This window comes from Pseudophryne corroboree, chromosome 9, assembly GCF_028390025.1.
Source record: "Pseudophryne corroboree isolate aPseCor3 chromosome 9, aPseCor3.hap2, whole genome shotgun sequence".
NCBI lineage: Eukaryota > Metazoa > Chordata > Amphibia > Anura > Myobatrachidae > Pseudophryne > Pseudophryne corroboree.
The window spans coordinates 360,789,985-360,805,142 of NC_086452.1; positions in this window are offsets into that span (position 1 = coordinate 360,789,985).

A 15,158-nucleotide genomic window follows, 5' to 3' on the forward strand; every position below is an offset into this window, starting at 1 on the left:
CTGATAATTAATTATGCACCCTGTATACTGTACTGTGCAACGTGTGTTATACACCTGGTGATTATACATCCTGTAATCTGTACTGAGCGATGTGTGAGATACACCTGGGGATTATACACCCTATATTATATTATTATTATCCTTTATTTATATGGCGCCACAAGGGTTCCGCAGCGCCCAATTACAGAGTACATAAATAATCAAACAGGAAAACAGCAATTTACAGTTGATGACAGTATAGGACAAGTACAGGGTAAATAAACATAGTTACATCAGCAGATGACAATGGAATAAGTATCAGGTGGCAGAAGACTGCTAGATGTGGTACAGTTGAAGATTATTAAAGTAAGACAAAGGATAAGTACATGAGGGAAGAGGGCCCTGCTCGTGAGAGCTTACAATCTAAAGGGGAGGGGTAGACAGACAGGGGTGACACAGATGGGGTACATAGAGAACGTGGAACAGAGGGTTAGGATGAGATTTGGCTGGGTTTGGTGAAGAAGTGGACCCCCAGAAGGCACAAGTCAATACTTAACATTGCAACATTTTACTGGGCTATGCAGGAGAAATTTAAAAATAGGGGAAAAAAAAAAAAAAAAGAATCGATAACTTCTACCGCTTAGAAAAAAGGTCAATGGAAGCTGAAATAATGGACAGCTACTTCATGGAAGCCAGATACAGTATACCAAACAGTAATTGGCAGAGTTAGGAATGAGTGCTTATGAAATACAGTAACATTTTGTCATAATATTTCAGAAACTGCATGGCTGGTCTCTTGCACTCTTTTGCTCTAATACACCACCTGCTTTAGGATTTATATTCAAAAACATTATGTCTGCATAATCCCAAAAACGTCAGTCTTCTTGGAAAGTGGTTTGTTCCTTTGTAAGGAAAAGAGAACAAACGTTCTCAAACAACGGTTTCTCAATTTCTTTTTCCTCTGGGAAGGGATTGTGGATTTGCAGGAATATCTGAGCATTTCTGTAATCAGAAAGCAGCGACTTTCTACAAATGTTTACATTAGATTACGTTTGGCAAAAAAAAAGTACAGAATCCCATTTAGGATGTCTTCACCAAATCGTAGACATAAATATGGAAATCGTCATCAAACTTAATGAAGTATACAGATGGTTTAGCTTCAACTTGATGAATAACCATGCCAGTCCTTTTTGAGCCATCTTCTTTGGCATATTCCACTTGCTTGCCCACCTTGCTGTCCACAACCTCCCCTGGTTCTCTTTCAGCTGGAGGGGAATCATTTGAGTCTGGCATGATCCGAAGATCTCCTTTATAGTCATCTAAAAGTTGATAGATATATAAGACTGGGTCCTTTTCATAGGTTATATAAAACCATGTGTTCATAATAGGTGCTCGTTTTAATACCATCCCTCGCAACTCATCCTTGGAACCATCCTCTGTTTCAAACATATGCTCCACTGCTTTACCAATCACTGTGTCAGCCAAATGGGCATCACTGATTCGGGATGAGGCAACTCTGTCTGGTAGAACTTCAAGAGCAGACACCCTTTCATCCTTGTGAAGTTCAAGTCCATAGACACAATCAAATCCATCATACTTTATAAGACAGAGGGAGGGATTCACTGGTACTTGATCCAGATCTGTTCCTTTCCACTGGGTTATTGGCCCACTGCCCTCTTTCCACCCATGCTGTATTCTACAGCCTACAATATTTCGCCTTGGCTGGGAGATTGGTTTACTTGGTCCCATATTGTTTCGATGTTTCTTATGAGATGTTCTTTTCTTCATCATATTTGCAGAAACACCTGCATGTGCTGCATCAGCTCATGATCACTGATCGGCTGCCTTTCCAAATGGAATCTTCATTCATATGTGTATTAAAGGGCAGCAGGGCTGCCGAACTAGGGTGAAAAGTGTAGTCACTCCAAGTTTGTTGCAGTCCTTCCAGTCTACATGAAAAAGAACCCCTTCCTTTCCACCTTTCAGAAAAACTCCGACCCTCATTTGCTCTGATCAGAAGTCACTTATCTGGGGCAGATAGGATGTGTTTCCCTCCACCCCCCCTGCAGGTGATGGCTGCGGCACAGTGCTCCCCTGCGGCCAGTTGCCCCAATTCTCCTCCTCCCTCCTTTGTCAGACTCTGTCACCACCACTGTACGCTGCTATGGAAGAGCAGCTCCCGCCTCACTCCCCGTGAACTTCCAAGCCTCCGCTCAGACACTCCAGCGCTCGTTCCCTTCCCTCACCCACTCCCTCTCCACACACTGCCAGATTTGGAGCTGGCTGCTACTATACGGCCGCCTGTCACTCTGCTGCCAGGACCAGGCCTCGCCTTCCTGCCAAATACTGATCCCTCCAGAGCTGCATACTGTATACTGTACTGTGCGACGTGTGTTATTCACCTGGTGATTATACATCCTGTAATCTGTACTGAGCGATGTGTGAGATACACCTGGGGATTATACACCCTATATACTGTACTGAGCGATGTGTGTTATACACCTGGTGATTAGATTAGCTGAAGGCTGCATAAGCCTGAGGCCATATAAGAGCCCAATTTTTTGTGATTGGTTGTTTATGACTAAGCAGTTGCTAGGTAGTTTATGGTTTTCAGTTGTATTTTTCCTATAGGATTATTGGGATGTCCATCAAGGTGTTTAGGGGTTGGTCTTAGGATAGTATATAATCCATAGTCATGTGCCTCAGACTTCCTCTCGCCATTTTGAACGGTCCAGGAAGGCTGAGTACTTGTTTTCTCATATAAGTGCCCTTGTGGTTTGGTTTTTCCTGTTCTGCTTTTTATTTGCAATAGTATTGTTAATTTTTGCCTTACACCCCCTCCTCCCCTGTTTCTCCAGCCATTTGCTTTGACTGCCTTTTTCTCCCCCACTGCCAGCATGCCACGGTCCCGTAGGTCCGCTCCCCCCTCCCGCCGCCTATTGGAATCCAAGAGTGCCCAGCGCTCCCGTTCCCCGAGCGCAGCCTCCCCCAGGTTGGACCCCGCGACTGTGGGATCGCGGCAGGGTCGGGCCGCTGCGGCCCGCGCCGCTGCTATTGCTGCTCGTCCAGCCGGTGAGTGCACTGCCCTGGCCGTGACGGGTGGCATCTCTGCTGGGCCTCGGGCGTGGGCGTCCCCGGCGAGCGGTGTTCGCCTGGCGGCTCCCTCGCCCTGCCCGGCGGCTTCCGGTACGTCCCCTGTATCTTCAACGCTGGCGACTCCGGCCAGCGGCGCTGGCGCCCACGTGGTGGCCGGCGTGCGCGGGCAGGCTGCGGGGAGTGAGGGGGGCGGCCGCTGCTGGGGGCCGATGTTAGTATGAGGTAACAGGTTTTTCCTGTGCCCCCAATTGATTTAGCCGGGTCTGGTTTTTCTGGACCTCCCCATGCGGGGGGGCCTTTTCTCCCAACTTATATAGTAGGTGATGGGGCTGATGGGGTTGGCAGCAGTACTTTAAGGGGGGTTGCTGCCTCGTCCGCGCCACCAGTTATGGAGTCCCTGGCTGGGGTGTCCCCGGCGGGGGCTCTTCTGCACGGCCACCACTCCCCCACGGGTTCGTTGCGCGCTGCTGCGCCCCCTTTTGTCGGGCCCAATGCTCCACCTGCTGCAGTGCAAGTGATGGCAACGCAGTCGTCCGTTACGGCTGCGTTCCACTTGCCCGGCCCTCCTCTGTCCTTTGCTGCGCCTGGGTGGTTGACCGAGGGTCAGTTGTTCCCTGGTGGCCTCCCCTGGCCCGTTGTGCAGGCGGTCCCTGCAACCCCTTGGGCGATTTCCGTGGGGCCCCCTGTTTCCTCCGCGCCGCAATTTGCGACATGTTTCCCGAATTCGGCCTGCCCAGCGTTTTCTGGCCCGTATCTCGGGTCTTCCCCGGCCGCTACGGCCCCATTTGCCCAGTTTTGGCACCCGTCCCCCTCTCCCGCTCAGTTCCCCCCCGTTTCGGCAGGGTTTCCTTGGTCGACTGGCTACATTCCCTTGCCCACGTGGCTGCCTGCGTACACCAGCGGTTGCGCGCCGGCGGTCGGGCCGGCCCTCTCCAACGGCGGTCCTTTCCCCTCTGCGGGATGCCACCTCCCGCCACTGCCCCCTGGCCCCCCGCCATCGAGCAAGGCTGCTGTGCCCCCGCCCTCGCCTGTTTCCCCCATTGCTGTTGATGCGCAGGTTTCTCCTGCACCTGTTGTCCCTTCTGTTTCCTTCGCTTAGGTGCTGGCGAGTCCGGGGGGCATCGGTGACTTCATCACAGAGGGGTCGGAGGTCGAGGAGACCGGCGGCCACGACGACGGCAGAAGATGTTCCGCCTCGGCCGGTGGCGGGTGAGGCAACTGAAGCAGTTCCGGGTCCTTCGGGCGCTGGTGAGCATGCCGTTCCTTCTCCCTGTTCTTCTAGTACTTCTTCTACATCTTCTAGTAGCGTTTCTTCAGGTTCTCCTCGGCGCCCGCGTAAGCTTGCTAGGCTCATTGCACGGCATGTGGCTAAGGAATCCCCAAAGGTGGCGATGCCGGCGGTGCCAGTTCCCTCTGATCCCCCTCGTTTTGCTGAGATGGTGCATTGCGCCAATACGGCCGTTACTCGGGGGGTTCGCAAGAGGATGAGGAATAAAATCAGGAAGGGAAATTATGTCGACATTTTCACCCTTATGGATGAGATGCGGCAGGCTTTTGACGCGGCCAAGAATGCGGGGGGGCATAGGGGAGAATGCTTTCCGTAATTTTCATCAGTGGTTGCGGGATTTCTTGGTTTTTACGGCTTGTTACACCGAATCGCGTCCAGCGGAGTATCCCAACATGGTTAAATACCTGTTTTTGGTACACAACATGTACTTGAAATCCAAGAAGTCCCCGGGTAAATTCCGCTTAATACAGCACTTGTCGCATCCTCCGGGTGGTTCGGTTAATGACTCCATTCCCGAGGCCGTGTGCAGAGTGCACTATCAGTCTTTTGATGAGGCTCTGCGCTTGGTTCGGGACTGTGGTCCGGGTGCCCTGTTGCCAAAATTAGACGTGGAGTCGGCTTTTCGGCTTCTTCCCCTGCACCCTGATTCCCTGCGGTTTCTGGGTATCAAATTGGGTGCCGAGTTCTACGTGGATAGTTGTCTTCCCATGGGCTGTTCAGTTTCCTGCGCCTATTTTGAGAGATTTAGCACTTTTTTGCATTGGTGCGTCCAGGCCGCCTTTGGTCACCCCGGGGTAGCTCACTACCTGGACGATTTTCTCTTTGTGGGTCCGGGAGGCAGTTCTGTCTGTGGTGATATTTTGTCGGTTGCCAGGTCCTTGTTCGAGGGGATGGGGGTTCCCGTTGTGCCGGACAAGTGCGAGGGCCCCACTAGTTGTCTGTGCTATCTGGGGATTGAGATAGACACCATGGCCGGTTGCTGTCGCCTCCCTGCTGATAAAGTGCGAAAGCTTTTAGGTTTGATTGACGATTGTTTGGGCAAGCGCAGAGTGCGTCTTAGGCAGATGCAGTCGTTGCTTGGCTCCTTCAACTTTGCGTGCTGGATTATTCCCATGGGTAGGGTTTTCTGTTGCAAGCTTGAACGGGCCACTGCGGGGACGGTCAGGCAGCATTACACAGTATACCTCTCCCGTGAGATCAGGGATGATTTGCGGGTTTGGTCTTCTTTTCTGGTGTCATTCAACAGGGAGGTTTTGTGGCTTCCTCCTCGTTGTTCCAACCATTGCCTCCAGTTGTTCACAGATGCTTCGGGCAGTCATGGTTTTGGGGCCTTTTTTGCCGGGTCCTGGTGCGCTTTTGCTTGGCCGACTTCTTGGGTTGCGCGGGGTTTCACTAGGAACCTCCTGTTGCTAGAATTGTTTCCGATCATTGTTGCCCTGGAGTTGTGGGCCTGCCGGTTTTCGAATCGGGACATTTCGTTCCATTGCGACAACCTGGGAGTGGTACACGCTATCAATAATCAGCGTTCATCTTCTCCCCAGGCTTTGCGGTTGTTGCGGCATCTTGTGCTTGTCTGCTTGCGGCGCAGTATTAATTTCAGGGCCGTCACGTTCCCGGAATCGACAATGGGATTGCGGATGCTTTGTCTCGGTTTCAGTTTGATAAACTCCGTGGGTTGGTTCCGGGAGCGGCGGCGGAAGGTTTACCGTGCCCGCCTTTTGTCTGGCAGATTGTCGAGTCGGGTTAGCTGCTCTGGCCAGGTGTGCATTGGCTCCTTCCAACGCTCAGGGTGTATGATGCGGCCTGGCGTGATTGGTCGGCCTTTTAAAGTAGGTACCGCATGGCAGGTGACTCCCGTAGGCCCGTAACTTTGCAGCTTCTGACGAAGTTGCTGGGTGTGCTGCCTCAAATCGCCGACTCGGGGTTTGAGGCGACTCTTTTTAGGTTTGCTTTTGCTTTAGCTTTCTTTGGGGCTTTCAGGGTGAGCGAGTTAGTGGCGAACAGTAAGTCATCCCGGGATTCCGGTATGCTTTACGGAAATGTGCGCCTGCAGGATGGCCTGTTGCTCTGTAGGATTGTGCGGTCCAAGACAGATCAAACAGGTCGGGGTCGCTGGGTGTCCTTGGAGGCCCGGGAGGACGCGGGTGTCTGCCCGCTGCACCTGGCGCAGGAGTATTTCCGGTTGAGGCCAGTTGCTAGTGCATGCGCACGCCGGTCCCCTGACCAAGTTCCAATTTGCCGCGGTGTTTAAAAAATGTTTGGAGGCTTTGGGTTTGCGCTGTGCGGACTTCGGTACCCATTCCTTTCGGATTGGGGTGGCTACGCACTCTGCAGCTACGGGCTCCTCCCAGGCGGCTATTCGGGAGCTGGGCCGTTGGAAGTCTGCCTCCTATAGGTCTTATGTTCGTTTTGATAAGATTAAAGGCACCTGTTGCGCTAACCCAAAAACTTGTTTACTCGTCGGTTTTTTAACAAATAGCGTTCAGGAATCGAGGTTGTGAAGTGAATTTTTAGGCCCCCTCCGGCTATACCTGAAGGTCCACGGGAGGTTTTTTGAGTTGAGTTTTCTCCTTCACTTGGGTTATTTCTGTTTTCTTGCATTTATCTAAGTTTTGTATTTCAATTTTCTGATGTTAGTGTGTTTTTCTTTTTCAGCCGTCGTCGATTTTGGGGAGCAAGTGTGGCTGGATGGCCATTCTTAAATTTTTTGGGCGGCAAGGCATCCTATGGCACTTAGGGCAGCCGACGTTTTTGGGGCTAGGGAGTTTCGTTGGTTAGGTGTTCGTGGTATGCTTTGGGGTGATTTGTTGCGGCTCCTTTTTCACCGTGAGCGCCGCTGGGGTCGCCCCAGCTGTATTGTCCTGCATTTGGGCGGCAATGATTTGGGCCGAGTTAAAGGCATCGACTTAATTTTGTCCATTAAGGCTGATTTGGTGGCGATTCGTTGTCACTGGCCGGGAGTCCGGATTGTGTGGTCTGAGATAGTTCCGCGTTTTCACTGGCGGGGTGTGGTGCGTTTCTCGGCTCTTGAGAAGGCTCGCAAGAAGGTGAATTCGGCGGTGTCGCTATTTGTTAGTTCCATAGGTGGAGTGGCTGTCAGGCATCCTTTACTTGTGCTGCGTAATAGGCAGTTCTACAAGGAGGATGGGGTTCACCTTTCTCCGGAGGAAGTTCAGGTTTTCCTGGATGATGTTTTTGGTCCTTTTCGTTAGGGATCTTTAGTTTTTTCTTGTTTTCTTGTTTGGATGGTGGTGGCGGTTTGTTAAACCTTTGCGTGGGAATTCGCTACTAACCAGCAGGCAGATAGGCATAAGTGGTCATTGTGGGGCACCCTCTTTAGAAGGACGGCAGGTGTGTCCATCACTTGTGGGTGGACATTTAGACGTTCCCCTGCGGGAACAGAACGTTTGCCAGAGATAAGAGTGGTGAGGCCAGCACAATGCGGGTTATGCAGGTAGGAGGCGGTGTTGTTGGTTAGTCCCCTCCTTGGTTTGTTGGATTTCATCTAAGTGACTGGAGCTGGTGTCTGGTAGCTGCTTTTCCTTTGCCATCCTCCAATCTAAATTTAACTTCACAATCTAAAATTAATTTCAATTACAATTATAGTTTAAAGAGTTGGTCAAAAATATCGTCTGACCTTTAACTCCAGCTACCGTGTCCATGTCTTTATTTCAGTGTGTGTCGTTTATTTTAGTGGTAAGCTACCTTAAGAAATGTTTATGTTAATCGCAATAAAATTATGGGCGCCTTAGATTAGCTGAAGGCTGCATAAGCCTGAGGCCATATAAGAGCCCAATTTTTTGTAATTGGTTGTTTATGACTAAGCAGTTGCTAGGTAGTTTATGGTTTTCGGTTGTATTTTTTCTATAGGATTATTGGGCTGTCCGTCAAGGTGTTTAGGGGTTGGTCTTAGGATAGTATATAATCCATAGTCATGTGCCTCAGACTTCCTCTTGCCATTATGAATGCACTCCCGCCCTCCCTGATTCTTTTTCATTTGTTCTTGTCCTCTCCAGTTGGCTCTTGACAGCCAGATTGGCGGGAAGTCGCTACCAACCAGCAGTCAGATAGGCATAAGTGGTCATTTTGGGGCACCCTCTTTAGAAGGACGGCAGGTGGGTCCTTCCCTTGCGGGTGGACATTTAGACATTCCCCTGCGGGAACAGAACATTTGCCAGAGATAAGAGTGGTGAGGCCAGCACAATGCGGGTAATGCATGTAGGAGGCGGTGTTGTTGGTTAGTCCCCTCCTTGATTTGTTGGATTTCATCTAAGTGACTGGAGCTGGTGTCTGGTAGCGGCTTTTCCTTTGCCATCCTCCAATCTAAATTTAACTTCACAATCTAAAATTAATTTCAATTTCAATTACAATTATAGTTTAAAGAGTTGGTCAGCGATCAATAAATATCGTCTGACCTTTAACTCCAGCTACCGTGTCCGTGTCTTTATTTCAGTGTGTGTCATTTATTTTAGTGGTAAGCTAGCTTAAGAAATGTTTATGTTAATTGCAATAAAATTATGGGCGCCTTATACATCCTGTAATCTGTACTGAGCGATGTGTGAGATACACCTGGGGATTATAGACCCTATATACTGTACTGTGCGAAGTGTGTTATACACCTGGTGATTATACATCCTGTAATCTGTACTGAGCGATGTGTGAGATACACCTGGTAATATCTGTGCTCAGTGTGCTGCATTGTGTGGACCACCAGTATATAATTATAGTAGTACAGTACAGTAGGCCATTGCTGTATCTTGCAGCTCTGTGTCACTGCAAATATCCATTCCATATCTGTGCTGCATTGTTGTGAGCAGTATATAGTAGTACAGTGCAGCATTGTGGTGACCACCAGTATATAGTAGTGCAGTACAGTAGGCCATTACTATATCTTGCAGCTCTGTGTCACTTCTAGTATCCTGATCAGTGCTTAATATCTGTGCTCAGTGTCAGTGCTGCATTGTGGTGACCAGTATAATACAGTACAATAGTCCAGTGCTGTTCTCACTGCTCAGTGTCAGTTCTCCGTAGTATCATCAGTGCTCAGTATAATCAGTTCTCAGTATAATCAGTGCGCTGTTAGACGTGTGCCCGTTTTCCGCCATCAGTGCAGTGGGATTTAGACAATTGATTAAGTTATTGTCTCCCCGGTACAAAATCCCATCTAGATTCCACTTCACTAGGCAGGCGATAGCGAGATTTTACCAATTAATATCAGTGATTTATAATTATTAATTACAGTGATCTTGCCAAATAATTCCAGTGATTTTGTCATTTTCTTCCAGTGATTTGGACCAATAATACCATTGATTAGAACAAATAATTCCAGTGATTTTGTCATTTTCTTCCAGTGATTTGGACCAATAATACCATTGATTAGAACGAATAATTCCAGTGATTTTGTCATTTTCTTCCAGTGATTTGAACCAATAATACCATTGATTAGAACGAATAATTCCAGTGATTTTGTAATTTTCTTCCAGTGATTTGGACCAATAATACCATTGATTAGAACAAATAATTCCTGTGATATTGAGGTGTTTGTGTCGCTTAGCTTAGCCGTCCAGCGACCACAGTGCACCTCTTTTTCTCTTTTCTTTGCATCATGTGCTGTTTGGGGCCAATTTTTTTAAGTGCCATCCTGTCTGACACTGCAGTGCCACTCCTAGATGGGCCAGGTGTTTGTGCCGGCCACTTGGGTCACTTAGCTTAGTCATCCAGCGACCTCGGTGCAAATTTAAGACTAAAAATAATATTGTGAGGTGTGAGGTGTTCAGAATAGACTGGAAATGAGTGGAAATTGTGGTTATTGAGGTTAATAATACTACAGGATCAAAATTACCCCCAAATTCTATGATTTAAGCTGTTTTTGAGGGGGTTTTGAAAAAAAACACCCGAATCCAAAACACACCCGAATCCGACAAAAAAATTTTCAGGGAGGTTTTGCCAAAATGCGTCCGAATCCAAAACACGGCCGCGGAACCGAATCCAAAACCAAAACACAAAAAAATTCCGGTGCACATCTCTACTAATTTCACTTTGTTGCAAACCATAATCCGTCCTTAGACAGCAGCCCAGTTTGCCTTGTAAAGGACACAAACTTTAATTAGGTAAATAACCGTTATATATTATTTTTCATACTAAATCATCTATACTACAATGAATATATATATACAGAGATAGGGTGGTCTTCAGTATGCCGCTATCCAGGATCCCAGAGACCAGCATACCGGCGCCGGGATTCCGACACATATTCTCCCTCTTGGGGGTCCACGACCCCCGTGGAGGGAGAATAAATAGCATGGCGAGCTACCGTGCCCGCAGCGTGGCGAGCGCAGTGAGCCTCTAAGGGGCTCATTAGCGCTCGCCCAGCTGTCGGTATGCCGGTGCCAGTATGCTGGCCCCTGGAATCCCGGCCGCCGGCCACTCATACTACACCCTAGAGATAAGCACACACCACAAGTTGCTAGCCCAGCCCCCTGCATGGCATTATCAAACATTATTTATCACTGGTTATTGCTAGGTTAATCCAGGTCCCTGCCCGGTGTGAAAGGGTCCCCCAAAAAAAACCCGGGTCAAGTGACCCAGGTAGCATCCTGGGTTGGACACCAGACGGGATGCAGTCGATTTTCCTCCAATCAAAATCCCGACAGCAATTGACCGACGGTCAAAATCCCGACAAGATCAAAATCCCAACATGGACAAAATACCGACATTTAAAATACCGGCAAGGTCAAAATACCGACATGTAAAATGCCAACATGAGTTTTTCATGATTTTTTCATTGAAACCGACTTGTTCATACTTTACCATCCCAGTGGACCTGGAGGGGGAATATAATAGTGTGCCCAGCGCAGCGAGCCATGCGAGGGGACGCGGTACACTTATATGGTGTCCATGTCAACCTATGTCGACATACACAAAAAAACAATGAAAAGTGCATGTCGGTATTTTGACCTTTGGGCATTTTACATGTCGGTATTTAGACCTTGTCTGTATTTTAAATGTTGGTATCTTGTCCATGTCAGGATTTTGACCGTCGGTCAATTGCTGTTGGGATTTTGACTGTTGGGATTTTGATTGGAGGTATTTCATACCGATCCCCACCAGACAACCTTGGGTATGGGGCAGTGTGAACAGGTAACCCGGTCCCCCTAACACTCTATGAAGAGCCAGCTTACCGGCGCTTGGAGATGATGACACCCGGGAGAGGAGAAGCCCCGGCAGTAGCCCAGGTCCAGGCTGCAGTGTGAACAGGTTTTAAGCCGATGTGACACGTCTTGAAAGTGAAACCCGTGATCAGTAATCCATGCTGGACCCAGGAATCTGGTGTGAAAACAGTATAATGGTGAGAGCGGCAGTTTGCTTTAATTTACAGTATATTTGTTTTACTGTTTTGCTGAATGTTTGTTGCTCCAAAGTATCTCTGTGAACTACATCAACATCCCTGGTTTGTCCCAAACCTAAACAAATCTTTAAACAGACAATAAAATTGTTGCCCTCTGATACATTTTTGTTGACGTTTGAGATTTGGGATCAGACAATTCTAAAGGTACATACACACTAGGTGTTTTTTGCCAAGCGTGTATGCACAGCGACAGCGATTATTGTGAACATCGCTTGTAGGATAATAGCTCAGTGTATACACACTGAGCTGTTTTCCATGTGCCTGCGATGTTCACGGGGGAAGGGGGTGAAGCACTTTCCACAGTAGGAGACTGTAGAAAGTGGTTCACTCGGCTGTTCAAACAGCTTGATGGACGGCGGCGGCCGGCGATGATGCAGGAGCATGCATCAGCGCTCATCGCCCGCCCATACACACTGGCCAAGTTTGAGCTCAAAGTATCTCAAAATGCCAAAAGTGAGCAACTTTGAGCTGAAAATCGCCCAGTGTGTATGGGCCTTAAGAATGAGCATCAAAAGTGTCAGAGTACTTTATAGGCAAAGGAGGAGGAATGCACCTGACTCAAGCGCAGTGGAGAATGATTTCAACGTTGTGCAAGGTTCTGCTGCCCTTTGAACTTGCCACACGTGAAGTCAGTTCAGACACTGCCAGCCTGAATCAGGTCATTCCCCTCATCAGGCTTTTGCAGAAGAAGCTGGAGACATTGAAGGAGGAGCTAAAACAGAGCGATTCCGCTAGGCATGTGGGACTTGGATGGAGCCCTTAATTCGCTTAACCCGGATTCACGGGTGGTCAATCTGTTGAAATCAGAGCACTACATTTTGGCCACCGTGCTCGATCCTAGATTTAAACCCTACGTTGTATCTCTCTTTCCGGCAGACACAAGTCTGCAGAGGTTCAAAGACCTGCTGGTGAGAAAATTGTCAAGTGAAACGGAACGTGACCCGTCAACAGCTCCTCCTTCACATTCTCCCGCAACTGGGGGTGCGAGGAAAAGGCTAAGAATTCCTAGCCCACCCGCTGGCGGTGATGCAGGGCAGTCTGGAGCGAGTGCTGACATCTGGTCCGGACTGAAGGACCTGCCAACGATTACTGACATATCGTCTACTGTCACTGCATATGATTCTCTCACCATTGAAAGAATGGTGGAGGATTATATGAGTGACCGCATCCAAGTAGGCACGTCAGACAGTCCGTACGTATACTGGCAGGAAAAAGAGGCAATTTGGAGGCCCTTGCAGAAACTAGAGATGAGCGCCGGAAATTTTTCGGGTTTTGTGTTTTGGTTTTGTGTTCGGTTCCGCGGCCGTGTTTTGGGTTCGACCGCGTTTTGGCAAAACCTCACCGAATTTTTTTTGTCGGATTCGGGTGTGTTTTGGATTCGGGTGTTTTTTTCCAAAAAACCTAAAAAACAGCTTAAATCATAGAATTTGGCGGTCATTTTGATCCCAAAGTATTATTAACCTCAAAAACCATAATTTCCACTCATTTTCAGTCTATTCTGAATACCTCACACCTCACAATATTATTTTTAGTCCTAAAATTTGCACCGAGGTCGCTGTGTGAGTAAGATAAGCGACCCTAGTGGCCGACACAAACACCGGGCCCATCTAGGAGTGGCACTGCAGTGTCACGCAGGATGGCCCTTCCAAAAAACCCTCCCCAAACAGCACATGACGCAAAGAAAAAAAGAGGCGCAATGAGGTAGCTGTGTGAGTAAGATTAGCGACCCTAGTGGCCGACACAAACACCGGGCCCATCTAGGAGTGGCACTGCAGTGTCACGCAGGATGTCCCTTCCAAAAAACCCTCCCCAAACAGCACATGACGCAAAGAAAAAAAGAGGCGCAATGAGGTAGCTGTGTGAGTAAGATAAGCGACCCTAGTGGCCGACACAAACACCGGGCCCATCTAGGAGTGTCACTGCAGTGTCACGCAGGATGTCCCTTCCAAAAAACCCTCCCCAAACAGCACATGACGCAAAGAAAAAAAGAGGCGCAATGAGGTAGCTGTGTGAGTAAGATAAGCGACCCTAGTGGCCGACACAAACACCGGGCCCATCTAGGAGTGGCACTGCAGTGTCACGCAGGATGTCCCTTCCAAAAAACCCTCCCCAAACAGCACATGACGCAAAGAAAAAAAGAGGCGCAATGAGGTAGCTGTGTGAGTAAGATAAGCGACCCTAGTGGCCGACACAAACACCGGGCCCATCTAGGAGTGGCACTGCAGTGTCACGCAGGATGTCCCTTCCAAAAAACCCTCCCCAAACAGCACATGACGCAAAGAAAAAAAGAGGCGCAATGAGGTAGCTGTGTGAGTAAGATAAGCGACCCTAGTGGCCGACACAAACACCGGGCCCATCTAGGAGTGGCACTGCAGTGTCACGCAGGATGTCCCTTCCAAAAAACCCTCCCCAAACAGCACATGACGCAAAGAAAAAGAAAAGAAAAAAGAGGTGCAAGATGGAATTGTCCTTGGGCCCTCCCACCCACCCTTATGTTGTATAAACAGGACATGCACACTTTAACCAACCCATCATTTCAGTGACAGGGTCTGCCACACGACTGTGACTGATATGACGGGTTGGTTTGGACCCCCACCAAAAAAGAAGCAATTAATCTCTCCTTGCACAAACTGGCTCTACAGAGGCAAGATGTCCACCTCATCATCATCCTCCGATATATCACCGTGTACATCCCCCTCCTCACAGATTATCAATTCGTCCCCACTGGAATCCACCATCTCAGCTCCCTGTGTACTTTGTGGAGGCAATTGCTGCTGGTCAATGTCTCCACGGAGGAATTGATTATAATTCATTTTAATGAACATCATCTTCTCCACATTTTCTGGATGTAACCTCGTACGCCGATTGCTGACAAGGTGAGCGGCGGCACTAAACACTCTTTCGGAGTACACACTTGTGGGAGGGCAACTTAGGTAGAATAAAGCCAGTTTGTGCAAGGGCCTCCAAATTGCCTCTTTTTCCTGCCAGTATAAGTACGGACTGTGTGACGTGCCTACTTGGATGCGGTCACTCATATAATCCTCCACCATTCTTTCAATGGGGAGAGAATCATATGCAGTGACAGTAGACGACATGTCCGTAATCGTTGTCAGGTCCTTCAGTCCGGACCAGATGTCAGCATCAGCAGTCGCTCCAGACTGCCCTGCATCACCGCCAGCGGGTGGGCTCGGAATTCTGAGCCTTTTCCTCGCACCCCCAGTTGCGGGAGAATGTGAAGGAGGAGATGTTGTTGACAGGTCGCGTTCCGCTTGACTTGACAATTTACTCACCAGCAGGTGTTTGAACCCCAGCAGACTTGTGTCTGCCGGAAAGAGAGATCCAAGGTAGGCTTTAAATCTAGGATCGAGCACGGTGGCCAAAATGTAG